The following is a 17,765-nucleotide window of genomic DNA, read 5'->3' as shown; positions in this document are numbered from 1 at the left end:
AAGTAGATCAAAATACCACAGCCGTGGGACATAAAGATCGGCAGTCGCAGCCCCTGAACGTCGTGACTCCTCGACTTTATTTAGTTCATTTTTATATACAGTGCGTATTCCTTGTATTTTTTTCTTGATAAGATTTACATCCACAGGCTCATTAGGAAAATGGTTTTTATAGATAGTAATCAGATCCGCATAAGCTGCTTGTTTGATGCGTTTGTTACTATATTCAGGCGATTTAATTTTCCAAAGACAGGTTAATGTGCGATATTTTTCAATGAAATCACGCAAAAATAATTCGTTTTGATGAGCCGTCATCTGTAAATGAATATATGAGAACATTTTATTTGACACTATTATAATAAACATGTAATATTTTTTCTTTTTAAAAGAACAAAAAAGAAAAAAAACAAAAAACCATTAAAACATTATTATGTTTCAAAAAACATAATACACGATAAAACCTACACAAATAACAATAAAAAAGAAACATTAAAAAAAAAAAAAAGATTGTGAACGGCTAAATGACACAATAAATAACCCAAAACAAATTTAACCCACCTTTGGAGGATAGATACTCTGAATTCGTCATAAACCAGACCACAAACAAGATTGATGCTAAGGACACACGAGGCAACAAAGACAGGCGCAGAAGCGAAACTATATATATGGGATGTAACCAATCAACCACATTAGCAGAACTGGATTGAGCAGGTCAGAAGAATTCAGGGCGTGCAACAATCCAGACAACGTCACGGAGGGCTGTATAGTTTGCCTAATTACGCCCATACAAAAGACAGATTGACCAAAGGAAAACATGTGTGAAGCCTTTTGGACGTCCGCCATGGCCAATCAATATATCGATGAGCGCTTTGTGGTCGTTTGACAACACTCAACGTGTGACACATGGACAACTACCTATCAGCGATACAAACAAAAAAAAAAAAAGACTTTGCCAAATAAATCGCACAATGGATTGACTCGTGTAAAGCAGCCTTTAGGTTTAAAGCAAAATTTCTGATGACAGGTTCCCTTTAATGGTGTCCTTAAAAAACACAACTTGCCCGCAAAAAACGTCCTCATATGGCTATATTGACGGAAAAGTAAAAAAGTCATGGCTCTTGGAAGACGGGGAGGAAAAAGCGGAAAAAAAAAATAGAAAATGGTGAAGGCGTTAAACATGTATTGTAAAGAAAACAGACGTGTATTCTGCACCCCAAAAAAAACAAAGCCTGCCGCATAACTTGCATTTTAAATGCATTGCTATGGCCAGGCTATCAGGTTTGTATGAAGTGAAAGCTGCACACTAAATTCAGAGAGATATGAACAAGCATAACTGCTTTATAATACATAAGGAATGGAAAATACAATTAGCCGTATGAAAAATGTGAAAAATTGAAATGTGACATTGCATACCTGCTATGGATTATTTGAAAAAAAGAGATATTTAGCTAATGTATTGATCAATTCATTACTGCCCCATGACCAACTTCACGGTAATCTCATATTTATGGGGTCCCTAACCAAATGTTACCTCTATATGCGGTTAAAACCTGCTTGTGTGTATGGGTCCCTAACCAAAAGTTATCTCTATGTGCGGTTGAAACCTGCTTGTGTATGAGAAGCCAGGGACCTGGCTATATATGAAATTGAGAACCCAGTCCCACCCTTTAGCCACGTTTATTCAATTTCCTGGATAGTCTGGGGGGGGGGATGCTGGATAATATGGGGGGAGCCGAATAGTCTGGGGGGTGCGAGATAGGCTGGGGGGCTCTTGATAGTAAAGGGGTGCCGGATAGTCTGGAGGGCGTTAGATAGTTGGGGGGGGCGCCAGATAGTCGGGGGGAGGAGGGTGGCACTGGATAGTCATGTAGCTCCATATAGTCTGAAGGGTGCCGAATAATCAGGGAGGGGGGGCATCGGATAATCTGAGAGAAGCCAGATAGTTGGGGGCAGATAGTGTTGTAGATCCGGATAGTCTGGAGGGTGTTGGATAGTTGGGGGAAGCAGCGCCAGATAGTCTGCGAGGGGCGCTGGATGGTCATGCAGTTCTAGATAGTCTGCTGAAGGGAGCAGGATAATCAGGGAGGGGGGAGCTGGATAATCTTGACGAGCCGGATAGTTGGGGGGGGGGGGGCAGATAGTCTTGTAGCTCTGGATAGTCTGGAGTGTGCCAGATAGTTGGGGGGCACTGGTTAGTTTGGGGGGAGATAGTCTGGAGGGGTGCTGGATAGTGTTGTAGCTCCAAATAATCTGGAGGGCACGGATAGTTGGGGGGGTGCCAATGTGTCGCCCTGGGCAAGCCAGGGGACACAGGTCACACACCACCACACCCTACATCCCAGGTAGGAACATCTAAGCTAACCAAAAATCCTTGTTGCCTTCCTCCAGAGGCTGATGATTCACACCAGGGGGTGGGCCAGGCGGTTGGCTCCGCCCACCGAGGAGGACACAGCTCTGGAGGCGGGAGAAACCAGGCAGTTTAGCCCGGGCAGGGCAAGAGTGAAGGAGCGTCAGCTCAGGGAGGAGCAGGAGTGAGGAGCTAAGTGGAGGAGTAAGCAAGTAGTGAAAGTAGAAAAGTGGTAAAGGAGGAAAGCAAGTGAGGTGACAGGAAAGAAAGAAAGCCTGAAGGGTCCAGCTGTGTGTAGGACCAGGTCAGCAAGGTCAGCAACGGCGGTGACTGTCTGGAGGGGGACCGTTTGGAAGTTCCTGGAAGGACCCCGTTGGCTGTGTGCCCGGCGGTCTGGAGCAGTGTTCCGAAGGACAGTCAGCACCAGGGCAGGGGCCTCTCGGACCCCGGCAAGGCTTGGAGTCGCCATAATTTGCCGAATCCGTCAGTGAAGGGGACGTAGATCCCCCAACAACCAAGTCCCGATTGAAGGCAACAGCCCAGCCAGTATAGAAGAGACACCGCCACCGCCAAGGCACCAGTTTCTTAGGGCCAGCGCCTGCGGGCAAAGAGTAGAGCTCCCCCGGTCCAGCTTGAAGCCGGGGAGCGGGTTACCGGTGGGAACCCATCGCTACCAACTAGTACACCAAGGTGCAAGGAAGAGGGACATCACCGTCACCTACCGGGAGAGCAAGTGCAGCCGTCCGTGGGACCGTCTATCCAGCCGTTTGGTTTACCGTAAAAACTGTGTCAATGTCTCAGGCTGAGTGAGTACCACAGTGCCGCAAGGCACAGCGCTGCCCCCGCGTCCCTGCGCCCACCAGGCCCTGCACCTCCCAAACCATCACCGGGCCCCGGGATCACCAACCCCTACCCACGGAGGGGCAACACAACACCTGGCTGCTCTGCATCACCATCCCCGGGAGCCCCGCATAGAGCAGCAGTGGTGAAATCACCACAACCGTGGGTGGCGTCACGGACAATAATCATCCCCACACCCAACAATCCCCTTTCACTCACAGGCGAGGAGTGCCGCTCGAGAAACCCCCGGGATCCGGCCCACCGCTCGAGCCACCACTGAGCAGCAGCCGCCGGACCCGAGCAGAAGGGGTGAGCGTAGTGTGCTGACACCCTCCTCCCCGCCCGCGACACCGGATAGTCTTGTTTCTAGTTCCGCATAGTTTGGAGGGCCCCGGATAATTGGGGAGAGGGAGGCACTGGATAATTTCCGGTGGAAGCTGGATAGTTGGAGGGGGCTGGATAGTCTTGTAGTCTGGATAGTCTTGTTTGTAGCTCCACATAGTTTAGAGGGCACCGGAGGGAGGGGGGGTGCACTGGATAATTTCCGGGGGAAGACGGATAGTGGGGGGGGCAGTGGATAATATGGGGTAGACGGATAGTTGGGGGGTCAGTGGATAATCTGGGGGGAGCCAGACAGTTGGGGGGGCACTAAATAATCTGGGGGAAGCCGGATAGTTGGGGGGGGGGCACTGGATAATCTGGGGGGAGCCGGATAGTTGGGGGAGGGCTGGATAGTCTTGTGGCTCTGGATAGTCTGGGGGGCACCGGATAATCTGAGGGGGGAGGAGGTGTAGGTGATAAGTAGTGAGGGAATTAAGGATCACGTGCGACAATTGGGTTAGGGGGGAGTCGAAATCCCAACAAACCCATTTTATATTGTATGTATGAATGCGTACGTGGCCTTCTGGGCCAACTACTCGCCCACGATGGGCAATAACAGCGCCTTACGGACCCCACTGACTATAATAGGCACGGTTAGGCTTCTGTTATGGTTTCATCACTTCTATAGAATAAAAAATAACGGAATAGGCAACAGAAATGAACGTCTGAGGTAAATACGGTGCAAAAAACTGCACACTTTCAAGTATCCCCCAATGTAGGGGCCTTCGCCTACAATTTAGGCTACTTTCACACATCCGGCTTGAGCCCTGCGGCTCAATCCGGCTGTGCAAGCTATGCAACGGATGCGGCGAAAACACCGCATCCTTTGCATAAGTTTTTCCCATGCGGCCCGCCCGGTTTTTGCCGCTTGCGGCATGCTACTGAGCATGCGCAGTGGCAAAAACTGCATGCGGCGGCCGGATGCGGTATTTGCCTCATCGCGCCGCATCCGGCCGCCATAGGCATGCATTGAGAGATGCGCCGCATCGGCCGAATGCGGCGCGATGCGGTTTTTTTGCCGCACGAAAAAACGTGCCAGGCAACGTTCCATCCGGCCGCCGCATCGGCTAAATCTGCCGCATGCGGCAAAAACCGGATGGAACGCAAGGCCATGCGGCACAATGCGGCACAAATTAAAGTCTATGCAGGAAAATCGCAACCGGCAGCAAAAAAAAACGGTTGCGATTTTCCTGCAAAGTGCCGGATTGTGCCGCAGAAGAAAAACCGGAGGTGTGAAAGTAGCCTTACTCTTCCAATGTCTCTTATGAAACTAAAAACAACAACAACAAAGTGACTTTAATGAAAGTTCAGAATGAAGATGAAAACTAAAAACTATAAACAGAACAACCGGAAAACGTGACGAAAAGCGAGAGGGAAACCAAAACAGCGAGCGCGCGCCCGCGACCAGCCAGCCCCGAGGCGCGCTCTCGGTCAGTTTCATTGCAAATCATGTGATTTCCCTTATTCTCCGCTGTTATTTGTCGGATTAGGTGGCAATCAAATCGCCTCAGCCAATCAGAAGACGTCTTAGTCGCTACTCCCTGATGGGGCGGGACGATGGAGAGAGTCACTGCATTTCTCGGCAACCTGGACAGATGAGAAAGAAGAAAGCGAGAAGGTGAGAAGCGGCTGCGGCCGTGCGTGACCCAGTCTGCTGCCTACTGCGTGCTGTGACGTACTGTGACGTAAGGATGTGCCGCATGGCATGCTGGGACTTGTAGTTCCGGGCGCACCTGTGATGTGTATGGCTCAGTGTCTGTGCACTATATGGCAGCACACTGCAGCTTCTGTGCGTTATTGGGCACTGCATGGCGTCATCTTGCACTGTTATCTTACCATTGTACATTGGCATTATCCAGACACTGGTATATATGTATACTGCAGTGGTATTACCTTGGCACAGTGTGGCGCTCTTATTATTTTATTACATACAGGTATTATCATTGTTCAGGATGGCACCGTTATTTCTCCATTATATGGTGATATTGTACAGGTACAGTGTGACACTGTTAATTATGTATGGTATAGCGATATATTGACACAGTATGGCGCTATTATTTCTTCATTATATAGCTGTACGGTTATTATTCCATTCTATTGTGTTATTTGGCTTAAGGCAGTGATATTTCCCTATAGGAAGTTATCTTACCTCAGTACGCCACTGTGTTCTCCCTTGTATAGCGGTATTATGCTAGCACAGTATGGCGCTGCTATTACCACATTCTGTTGTGTGCTATCATGGTACTTATTCCCATAGAATAGTGGTGTTATCTTGGCACTGTATGGCACTCCATTCTATTATGTTGTTATTTTGGCATCTTTATGTTATTGATATTCCCTATTGTATCTTCTCTTTGCACTGTATGGCACTGTTTTTTTGTTTTCAATTATTAGCAATTGTTTAATGGTTTTATTTTCCCAAAGAAAGGCACAGTTATTTCTCCATGTAATGTGAATACTATCTTGGCATAGTATAGCACTGTTATTTCTCTGTGTTGTTGATCTGGCAGCCGTATGGCATTATTGGTTTTTTTATTGTATAGTGGTGTTAACTTGGCACTATATGGCAGGCTTATTTTTCCATTATATTATAGTGGTGTTACTAATGCCATACTGGGGGAAGATATTTTATGATTGCATAGTGCTGTTATCTTGGTACAGTATGCCACTGTTGTTACCTATTGTATGGCGGTATTATTTTGGATAGTTTGGCCCTGTTATTACCTATTGTTAGGCGGTATTATTTTGGCTAGTATGGCATTGTTATTATCTATTGTATGGCAGTATTATTTTGGTTAGTTTGGCACTGTTATTACCTATTGTATGGCGGTATTATTTTGGTTAGTATGGCCCTGTTATTACCTATTGTATGGCGGTATTATTTTGGTTAGTTTGGCCCTGTTATTACCTACTGTATGGCGGTATTATTTTGGTTAGTATGGCCCTGTTATTACCTATTGTATGGCGGTTAAATTTTGGTTATTTTGGCCCTGTTATTACCTATTGTATGGCAGTATTATTTTGGTTAGTTTGACCCTGTTATTACCTATTCTAATGCGGTATTATTTTGGTTTGTATGGCACTGTTATTACCTATTGTATGGCAGTATTATTTTGTTTAGAATGGCACTGTTATCACCAATTCTATGGTGGTTTCTTATTGGTTAGTATTGCAGTTATTTTCTACTGTATGGCGGTATTATTTTGGTTAGTATGGCACTGTTATTACCTATTGTATGGCGGTATTATGTTGGTTAGTATGGCATTTTTATTACCTATAGTATGGAGGTATTATCTTGGTTAGTATGGCATTCTTATTATCTATTGTATGGAGGTGTTACGTTGGTATGTTTGGAACTGTTTCCTAGTGTGCAGCGGTATTTTGTTTAGTATGGCCTTGTTATCACTTATTGTATGGGTATATTACCTTAGTTAGTATTGCACTGTTATTACCTGTTGTATGGGGGTATTATTTTGGTTAGTTTGGCCCTATTATTACTTACATTTTGCTATCAGTCGCCCTGTAATTCACACGACAGTACCAACGCTTCAGTACTCGGACCGCAATGCACTGACTGGTCTCATATCTCCTGAAGCAACCTTGACGTCCTCACATACACCTGTGACGGTGTTGAGTTTTTATTGGGTGACCCAAGGCCGGACCGTGACACCCGGATGGGTGAATGCAGCAGTGCGGTATTATCTAGGAAATACCTTTTGTGGTGTTTCTGGCTAGGACTGTGGCTGGTTGTGATTTTACATTTCTTTTATGATTTTTACAGTTTAGTTTATCTAACATTACATTATTCATTTTTATATTTAGTGCCTTTCAAAGACCCTGGGGTACAATATTATTATTATTATTATTATTTATTATTATAGCGCCATTTATTCCATGGCGCTTTACAAGTGAAAGAGGGTATACGTACAACAATCATTAACAGTACAAGACAGACTGGTATAGGAGGAGAGAGGACCCTGCCCGCGAGGGCTCACAGTCTACAGGGAATGGGTGATGGTACAATAGGTGAGGACAGAGCTGGTTGCGCAGTGGTCTACTGGGCTGAGGATTATTGTAGGTTGTAGGCTTGTTGGAAGAGGTGGGTCTTGAGGTTCCTCTTGAAGCTTTCCACGGTAGTGGAGAGTCTGATGTGCTGAGGTAGAGCGTTCCAGAGTATGGGGGATGCACGGGAGAAATCTTGTACACGATTGTGGGAAGAGGAGATAAGAGAGGAGCAGAGAAGGAGATCTTGTGAGGATCTAAGGTTGCGTGCAGGTAGGTATAGGGAGACTAGGTCACAGATGTAGGGAGGAGACAGGTTGTGCATGGCTTTGTATGTCATGGTTAATGTTTTGAACTGGAGTCGTTGGGCGATGGGAAGCCAGTGAAGGGATTGGCAGAGTGGCGAGGCTGGGGAGTAGCGAGGGGAGAGGTGGATTAAGCGGGCCGCAGAGATTAGGATAGATTGGAGGGGTGCAAGAGTGTTGGAAGGGAGGCCAGAGAGCAGGAGGTTGCAGTAGTCGAGGCGGGAGATGATGAGGGCATGCACTAATGTTTTTGCTGATTCTTGGGTAAGGAAAGCACGGATCCGGGAGATATTTTTGAGTTGTAGTCTGGATGAGGTGAAGAGGGCTTGGATGTGTGGCTTGAAGGATAGAGCAGAGTCGAGGGTCACTCCAAGGCAACGAGCTTGTGAGACTGGGGTGAGTGAGCAACCATCAAGTTTGATGGAAAGGCTTTTTGGAGGAGATGAGTGAGGAGGAGGAAAGACAATAAACTCTGTTTTGTCCATGTTAAGTTTTAGGAATCGTGCAGAGAAGAAGGATGAAATAGCAGACAAACATTGTGGTATTTTGGTTAGTAGAGAGGTAATGTCAGGTCCAGAGAGGTAGATCTGTGTGTCATCGGCATAGAGATGGTACTGAAAGCCGTGGGACTCTATGAGCTGTCCCAAGCCGAAGGTATAGATGGAGAACAGCAGGGGTCCAAGAACTGAGCCTTGAGGGACACCAACAGATAGGGGGCGAGATGAGGAAGTGGTGTGAGAATGGGAGACGCTGAAAGTTCGGTCGGTTAGGTATGAGGAGATCCAAGATAGGGCCAAGTCTGTGATGCCCAGAGATGAGAGAATCTGTAGTAGGAGGGAATGGTCTACCGTGTCGAAGGCAGAAGACAGGTCCAGGAGGAGGAGGATAGAGTAGTGTCGCTTGGCTTTGGCGGTTAGTAGATCATTGGTGACTTTGGTTAGGGCAGTTTCGGTAGAATGATGTGGTCGGAAGCCAGATTGAAGCCGGTCAAAGAGGGAGCAGGAGGAGAGGTATGAGGACAATTCAAGATGGACATGCTGTTCCAGTAGTTTTGAGGCGTAGGGGAGAAGGGATATGGGGCGATAGTTTGACACAGAGGATGGGTCAAGGGAGGGCTTTTTGAGGATGGGTGTAATGGAGGCATGTTTAAAGCATGAAGGGAATACACCACTTGCTAGTGATAGGTTGAAGAGATGGGTTAGGGCTGGGATGAGGACTGCGGTGATGTTGGGGATGAGGTGCGATGGGAGCGGGTCCAGGGCACAGGTGGTTAGATGTGATCTTGAGAGTAGAGTGGAGAGATTGTTTTCTGTCATGGTGGAGAAGCTGGATTTGGAGGAAGAGGGATGAGTAGCTATGATGAGGGGCTGTGGGGATTGTGGGCCAAAGCTTGCTCTGATGTTGTCAATCTTCCGCTTGAAGAAAGAGGCAAAGTCTTCAGCTGAGATGAGAGGAGAGGGAGGTGGTGCCGGAGGACGGAGGAGAGAATTGAAAGTGTTGAATAGCTGTTTAGGGTTGTGAGAGAAAGAAGATATGAGGGATGAGAAGTAGGTTTGTTTTGCAGCAGTGAGTGTGGACTGGAAAGTGGTGAGGGACTCTTTATATGCAATGAAGTACATATATAATATTTATACACTACAGTCATACCATACACCCATGGGCACCATCATCATCACCGAATAGCACATAGCCCTCCATATAGTATAATACACCAGCCCAACACCCATAGCCCTCCATACAGAATAATGGGCACCACATAGCCCTCCATACAGAATAATGACCCCACATAGCCCTCCATACAGCATAATGGGCCCCACATAGCCCTCCATACAGAATAATGGGCCCCACATAGCCCTCCATACAGAATAATGGGCCCCACATAGCCCTCCATACAGAATAATGGGCCCCGCCTAGCCCTCCATACAGAATAATGGGCCCCACATAGCCCTCCATACAGAATAATGGGCCCCACATAGCCCTCCATACAGAATAATGGGCCCCGCCTAGCCCTCCATACAGAATAATGGCCCCACATAGCCCTCCATACAGAATAATGGGCCCCACATAGTCCTCCATACAGAATAATGGGCCCCACATAGCCCTCCATACAGAATAATGGGCCCCACATAGCCCTCCATACAGAATAATGGGCCCCACATAGCCCTCCATACAGAATAATGGCTCCACATAGCCCTCCATACAGAATAATGGCCCCACATAGTCCTCCATACAGAATAATGGCCCCACATAGCCCTCCATACAGAATAATGGGCCCCACATATCCCTCCATACAGAATAATGGACCCCACATAGCCCTCCATACAGAATAATGGGCCCCACATAGCCCTCCATACAGAATAATGGGCCCCACATAGCTCTCCATACAGAATAATGGGTCCCACATAGCCCTCCATACAGAATAATGGCCCCACATTGCCCTCCATACAGAATAATGGCCCCACATAGCCCTCCATACAGAATAATGGCCCCCACATAGCCCTCTATACAGAATAATGGGCCCCACATAGCCCTCCATACAGAATAATGGGCCCCACATAGCCCTCCATACAGAATAATGGGCCCCACATAGCCCTCCATACAGAATAATGGCCCCACATAGCCCTCCATACAGAATAATGGCCCCACATAGTCCTCCATACAGAATAATGGCCCCCACATAGCCCTCCATACAGAATAATGGCCCCACATAGCCCTCCATACAGAATAATGGGTCCCACATAGCCCTCCATACAGAATAATGGCCCCACATAGCCCTCCATACAGAATAATGGCCCCCACATAGCCCTCTATACAGAATAATGGGCCCCACATAGCCCTCTATACAGAATAATGGGCCCCACATAGCCCTCCATACAGAATAATGGGCCCCACATAGCCCTCCATACAGAATAATGGCCCCACATAGCCCTCCATACACAATAATGGCCCCCACATAGCCCTCTATACAGAATAATGGGCCCCACATAGCCCTCTATACAGAATAATGGGCCCCACATAGCCCTCCATACAGAATAATGGGCCCCACATAGCCCTCCATACAGAATAATGGGCCCCACATAGCCCTCCATACAGAATAATGGGCCCCACATAGCCCTCCATACAGAATAATGGCACCACATAGCCCTCCATACAGAATAATGGGCCCCACATAGCCCTCCATACAGAATAATGGGCCCCACATAGCCCTCCATACAGAATAATGGGCCCCACATAGCCCTCCATACAGAATAATGGCTCCACATAGCCCTCCATACAGAATAATGGACCCCACATAGCCCTCCATACAGAATAATGGACCCCACATAGCCCTCCATATAGTATAATGCACCAGCCTCTCTGACTCAAGGGCCCATAGCGGCCATGTGGTCTGCCGCCATTGCGTTGTGTGCACTTACCCTTAAAGAGTATTTGAGGTGGTTTTTCACTTGGACTTTGTGTTTCTTTAGAGAATTTGCCCCAAAATCCACATCAAAATACTCAATATCACATGGAGTTTTTTTAAGAATAATCCACTGCAGGAGACACTGCTTTTTTTGTTGTTAACGTTGTGTTGTTATATTGGAGGCTTTTTTTTGGGGGGGGTGGGGGTTGGAGTTCAGAAGAAATCCACCTGCTGCAAAGATTTGAAATTTACACATTTTATTTTATTTTTTCAGCGAGGATTTTAATATCTTACCAAAAATTGAAACAAAAAAAATAAAAAAAACCCTAAGTGTTAACAATAGTGAATTTTTCTTTGAAAAAATAGTAATGTCCTGTAAGTGAATATGAAGTAGCTATGAATGTGGACTTTTTTAGAGAAATCTTCCTATGAAATATCTTTGTACCCGCTGCTGCAGCCACAGTAGCTCCGTCTTGTTTGCATTTACCTTCGGGTACGTTCATATGGCAGAATCTCCACTTGGATTTTAGCAGCACGGATTTTAGCAATATGCATTTTACATCCAAATCATCTGCATTTCATCCTCCCATTAGTCTTACTAGGTTTCATCATTAATAATGACTTGGGGGGGTGGGGGTGTAAAGAATACACCCCACGAGCTGGTACAGCACTCTCCAGCTTTTCTGAAATATTTGATTGTGACTTGCATCCAAATATCCACATTGCCTTTTTTTTCTGCAGTAATGAAATGGTCATTAAGGGGTTAATGAGGAGATACGCAGCGTTCTTCTGTTACGCAATCGGATTTAAATGTCTACAGCTATATAATCCATTTACAGGTGACTGGGGCGGTGTGTGCTGCTAAAAATAGTTCATGTCATATGAATCATACCGCCATATGTTGTAATTATACTGTGCTAACATAAGGGCAGCGTTAAGGGTTTTCCCGTCTAGTATTTCAATGGTGTATTAGAAGAATATGCTGTCACATTGTGATCTAAACTGCCATGAAGACAGAGGTCCCGACCGCCCTCCAGGGCAGAACTACCTGCGTAAACGGACAAAAGCGGTAGGACGGGAGCAATAGAACTGGAGCAGTAGGCGTAGGATGGGAGCGGTTGAGGGAGTGTGGGTTGTCATGTCAGCTGGGAGTCGGCTGATGACCCCTGTGTCTGTCGTGATTTCTTCTGTACACAGCAATGCCGACTCTGGTGCTGACGCTAGTGCTGATGCTAGTGCTTGTGCCGCTGATGATGACGACAACGCTGATGTTGGTGCTGCTGACGCTGGTGCTGATGCTGGTTTTGATGCTGCTACTGGTGCTGAGGCTGGTACTGACATTAGTGCTGATGCTGCTGCTGACGCTAACACTGGTACTGATACTGGTTGGTGTTGCTGCTGGTGCTGATACTGCTGCTGGTGCTGATACTGCTGCTGGTGCTGACGTTGACTCTGATGTTGATGCTGATGCTGATGTTGGTGCTGTTGACGCTGATGTTGGTGCTGACACTAGGGCTGACGCTGATGTTGGTGCTGACACTAGGGCTGACGCTGATGTTGGTGTTGCTGCTGATACTGGTGCTGATGTTGGTACTGAAGCTGGTGCTGATGCTGACGTTATTGCTGATGCTGCTGCTGATGATGACGCTGACACTGATGCTGGTGCTGAAGTTGGTTTTGTTGCTGGTGCTGATACTGATGCTAACGCTGGTACTTATGTTGGTGCTGCTGATGCTGATGTTCGTGCTGACACTGGTGCTGACTCTGATGTTGGTGTTGCTGCTGATGCGGATGCTGGTGCTGAAGCTGATGTTGGTGTTGCTCCTGATGCTGATTCTGGTGCTGGTGTTGGTGCTGAAGCTGATGTTGGTGCTGAAGCTGATGTTGGTGCTGATGCTGATGTTGGTGCTGATGTTGGTGCTGATGCTGGTGTTGGTGCTGATGCTGATGTTGGTGCTGATGCTGATGTTGGTGCTGATGCTGGTGTTGACGCTGATGTTGGTACTGATGCTGATACTGGTGCTGCTGCTGACACTTGTGCTGACACTGGTGCTGTTGCTGATGGTGATGCTTGTGCTGACACATGTGCTGATGCTGAAGCTGGTGTCCTGCTCGGTACAGCACAAGTTATTGGGTGATCACAGCTTTAAGTCCCCTGTGAGGATTAGTAAATACAATAAAAAGTTTGAAAAAAAAGTTTTTAAAAATATGAAAAAAATCTTAAACGTTCAAATCGTCCCTTTTTTTAGTATCGCTGCATTCAGAAACATCTATCAAAATATAAAATAAATCAATCCAAGCGGTAAACAGTGTAATGGGACCCCCCCCCCCAAAAAAAAAACCCCTCTAGAATTGCGTTTTTTCTGGCTGCAGCAACATTGCAATAAAAGGTGACCAGCTCAGGGTGCAAAATATAAGCAATCACAGCCCCAGAGTCTGACAAATTACAATGTTATTTGAAAATATTGATAAGGTTTTTTTTGTGTTTTTTTTTTTTTTTTTAATCTTTTTTACAAGTTTCTGAAATTTTTTTCACCAATTAAATAAAAATAAACTATACATGTTTGGTATCTACGGGCTCGTACTGCTCTGGAGAATAATACCGCCAGCTCAGTTTTACCATATAGTGAACTAGTTTTTTTTACAATTTCACTGCACTTGGAATATTTTTTTCCCGTTTACCAATACTATATGGTAGAATAAATGGTGTCTTTCAAAAGTGCAACTCGTCCGACAGAAAAACAAGCCCTGATATGGCTAAAATTATAACTCTTGGAAGAAGGGAATAAAAAAATGGACAATCCCAATGTAGTGAAGGGGATAAAGACACGGTGACAATTTTTTTAGCTTATCTGTGCTGTAGTGTAATATAAAACACCCCTATTATATAACATATATTATTTTTCTTTCTACCTTTGGTTCCTCTGTAATTTCACGTCATTGCTTGTAGTCTGGTTACGGCGGCATTTCACGGCTCCGCCAGCCTGTGTTTCCAGCACTCCCATCCCCCGCCTGTGTACCCTCGAAAATAATATGGACATACACCCTGCTATACATAACTAAAAAGCAATACTGCCTAAGAAAATAAACATAATGCTGAAATACTGCCACCTCATTCCCGCTGTCTTGTTACTCTCATTACAGCCCAGGATTGTAGACAGGAGGTTCTCTTCAGCCACTAATCCCCATCATGTGTGTGTGGTAAGGCTAAGTTCACACACTGTGGGTTTTTTTATGCTGCATTTTTGTGCGGCAAAAAAAAAATAATCGTGGGCGTTTTTACCGCGTTTTGGTGCGTTTTTTGCTCACTGCGTTTTTATGCGTTTTTTTTTTATCAGTGAACAATGTTATTAAAGATTGTTGAAAAAAAAAAAAAAAGGTCATTTCCTTTTATATTATATATATATAATACAATTAGTGATCGCAGCATTTGTGTTGAACCACCCATCTCATTTGCATTTTTAATCACTGAAAAGGAATAAAACCTGATTGACGCTTCTAAATCATTCCTTCAAAAGAGCACGTTCCTAGAATTAAGTAGTAATGGCTGATACTGACAACTTTAATATAAGGGCTGGATGAGGCTGCTTTCACACATCCGGTTTCAGCAGTGCGGCTCAATCCGGCTGTGAAACCTATGCAACGGATGCGGCGAAAACACCGCATCCTTTGCATAAGTTTTTACATGCGGCCGGTCCGTTTTTTTCCGGTTACGGCACGCTACTGAGCATGCGCAGTGGCAAAAACCGCATGCGGCGGCCGGATGCGGTTTTTGCCGCATCGCGCCGCATCCGGCATCCATAGGGATGCATTGGGAAAAGCGCTGCATCGGCCGGATGCGGCGCGATGCGTTTTTTTTTTTGCCGGAGCAAAAAACGTGCCAGGGAACGTTCCATCCGGCCACCGCATCGGCTAAATCTGCCGCATGCGGCAAAAACCGGACCGAACGCAAGCCCATGCGGCACAATGCGGCACTAATTAAAGTCTATGCAGGAAAAACGCAACCGGCAGCAAAAAAAAAAACGGTTGCGGTTTTTCTGCAAAGTGCCGGATTGTGTGAAAGCAGCCTGATTCCCTCAGTACACAACATTGTTGGTTATTTATGATTCGGTGACAAAATGTATAATAGGGGGAGGAAGGGTGAACTAGATGGACCGGGGTCTTTTTTTCATCCTATGTAACTACCGTGTTTTTCCAAAAATAAGACACTGTCTTATATTTTTTTTGCCCCCCAAAAAAAGCACTAGGGCTTATTTTTGGAGGAGGTCTTATTCTTGGAGAAACACGTTTGGGGGTAAGTTTACCCTCAAAAAAGCAGAACCCCCACTTCCCAGGAGACTCATACACACCAGACCAGGACGTCTGCGTGGTTCCCAGGTCCTCCTGTGATCTCCGGTCGGTGCTGCACGCCGTTCTCCCTTGCTGCTAGCTGACACACACAGCAGATCTCACACACACACACACACACACACACACACACACAGCAGATCTCACACACACACACACACACACACACACACACAGCAGATCGCAGATATACACAGCAGATCGCAGATATACACAGCAGATCGCAGGCACACACACACAGCCGATCGCAGATATACACAGCAGATCACACACAGCAGATCGCAGATACACACATCCGATCACAGGCACACACATCCGATCACAGGCACACACATCTGATCACAGGCACACACATCCGATCACAGGCACACACAGCCGATCACAGGCACACACAGCCGATCACAGGCACACACATCCGATCACAGGCACACACATCCGATCACAGGCACACACAGCCGATCACAGGCACACACAGCCGATCACAGGCACACACATCCGATCACAGGCACACACATCCGATCACAGGCACACACATCCGATCACAGGCACACACAGCCGATCACAGGCACACACAGCCGATCACAGGCACACACATCCGATCACAGGCACACACATCCGATCACAGGCACACACATCCGATCACAGGCACACACATCCGATCACAGGCACACACATCCGATCACAGGCACACACATCCGATCACAGGCACACACAGCCGATCACAGGCACACACAGCCGATCACAGGCACACACATCCGATCACAGGCACACACATCCGATCACAGGCACACACATCCGATCACAGGCACACACATCCGATCACAGGCACACACATCCGATCACAGGCACACACATCCGATCACAGGCACACACAGCCGAACGCAGACACACGCAGCCGGTCGCAGACACACACAGCAGATCACACACACACACACATCACATCACATCCAGCACTTACGGCAGCAGGGAATGAAGCAAGTCACGTGTCCGGCCGCAGATCCTGTTCGTCTCGCTGCACTGCACTGCCTCTCAAGGCTGCTTTACACGGTACAACCGATTGAGCAATTTCACAATCGATCGTACCCGCCCCCGTCCTTTTTGCGTCACGGGCAAATCGCTGCCCGTGGCGCACAAAGTCGGTAACCCCCGTCACACATACTTACCTCTCGTGCGACCTCGCTGTGGGCGGCGAACGTCCACTTCCTGGAGTGGGAGGGACGTTCAGCGTCACAGCGACGTCACACGGCCGCTGTCCAATAGAAGCGGAGGGGCGGAGATGAGCAGGATGTAAACATCCCGCCCACCTCCTTCCTTCCACATAGAGCCGGCGGCTGACGCGGGAGGCAGGTACGCGATGTTAATCGCTCCCGTGGTGTCACACGGAGCGACGTGTGATGCCATGGGAACGATGAACAACCGTCGCCCGATTTCAGGACCGATATTATGAAACCTAGCGACCAGTACACGACTCACGATTTGTGAGCGATACTGCGTCGCAAGGAGGTGTCACACAGGCCGGCATCGCCAGCGATGCCGAATGTGCGTCACAAAAACCATGACCCCGACGATCTATCGAACGATAGATTGTCTGGTGTAAAGCAGCCTTTAGGATTCTCCCGGCGAGAAGAGATCGGTGTTGCTAGATGAGGGGAGTGTGTATGCGATCCGATGTTTGTGTGTGTGTGATTTGATGTTTGCGTGTGATCCGATGTTTGTGTGTGCGATCTGACTGTGTGTGCGATCCGATGTTTGTGTGTGCGATCCGATGTTTGTGTGTGCGATCCGATGTTTGTGTGTGCGATCCGATGTTTGTGTGTGCGATCTGACTGTGTGTGCGATCCGATGTTTGTGTCTGCGATCTGACTGTGTGTGCGATCCGATGTTTGTGTCTGCGATCTGACTGTGTGTGCGATCCGATGTTTGTGTCTGCGATCTGACTGTGTGTGCGATCCGATGTTTGTGTCTGCGATCTGACTGTCTGTGCGATCCGATGTTTGTGTGTGCGATCTGACTGTGTGTGCGATCCGATGTTTGTGTGTGCGATCTGACTGTGTGCGATCCGATGTTTGTGTGTGCGATCTGACTGTGTGTGCGATCTGATGTTTGTGTGTGCGATCCGATGTTTGTGTGTGCGATTCGATGT

At 47.2% G+C, this 17,765-nt stretch overlaps 1 protein-coding gene across 2 annotated transcripts in view; it reads left to right on the top strand.

Annotated features, from left to right (window-relative positions):
* Nucleotides 1-5,112: 5,112 nt before the first annotated feature.
* Nucleotides 5,113-17,765, top strand: part of LOC142290927 (interferon alpha/beta receptor 2-like) — a 97,530-nt gene continuing 84,877 nt past the window's right edge. Inside the window, exon 1 of one of the 2 annotated variants that reach the window (XM_075335017.1) lies at nt 5,113-5,183. The gene's annotated coding sequence lies outside the window, so the exon portion shown is untranslated. Of the gene's footprint in view, nt 5,184-12,250; nt 12,345-17,765 lie in introns of those variants that run through there. The other variant, XM_075335018.1, reaches the window with a different exon arrangement.

The sequence above is a fragment of the Anomaloglossus baeobatrachus genome, chromosome 2, assembly GCF_048569485.1.
Source record: "Anomaloglossus baeobatrachus isolate aAnoBae1 chromosome 2, aAnoBae1.hap1, whole genome shotgun sequence".
NCBI classification, from domain to species: Eukaryota; Metazoa; Chordata; class Amphibia; order Anura; family Aromobatidae; genus Anomaloglossus; species Anomaloglossus baeobatrachus.
The sequence above is the reverse complement of the archived record's forward strand: the minus strand, read 5'-3'. Positions and strand labels throughout refer to the sequence as shown.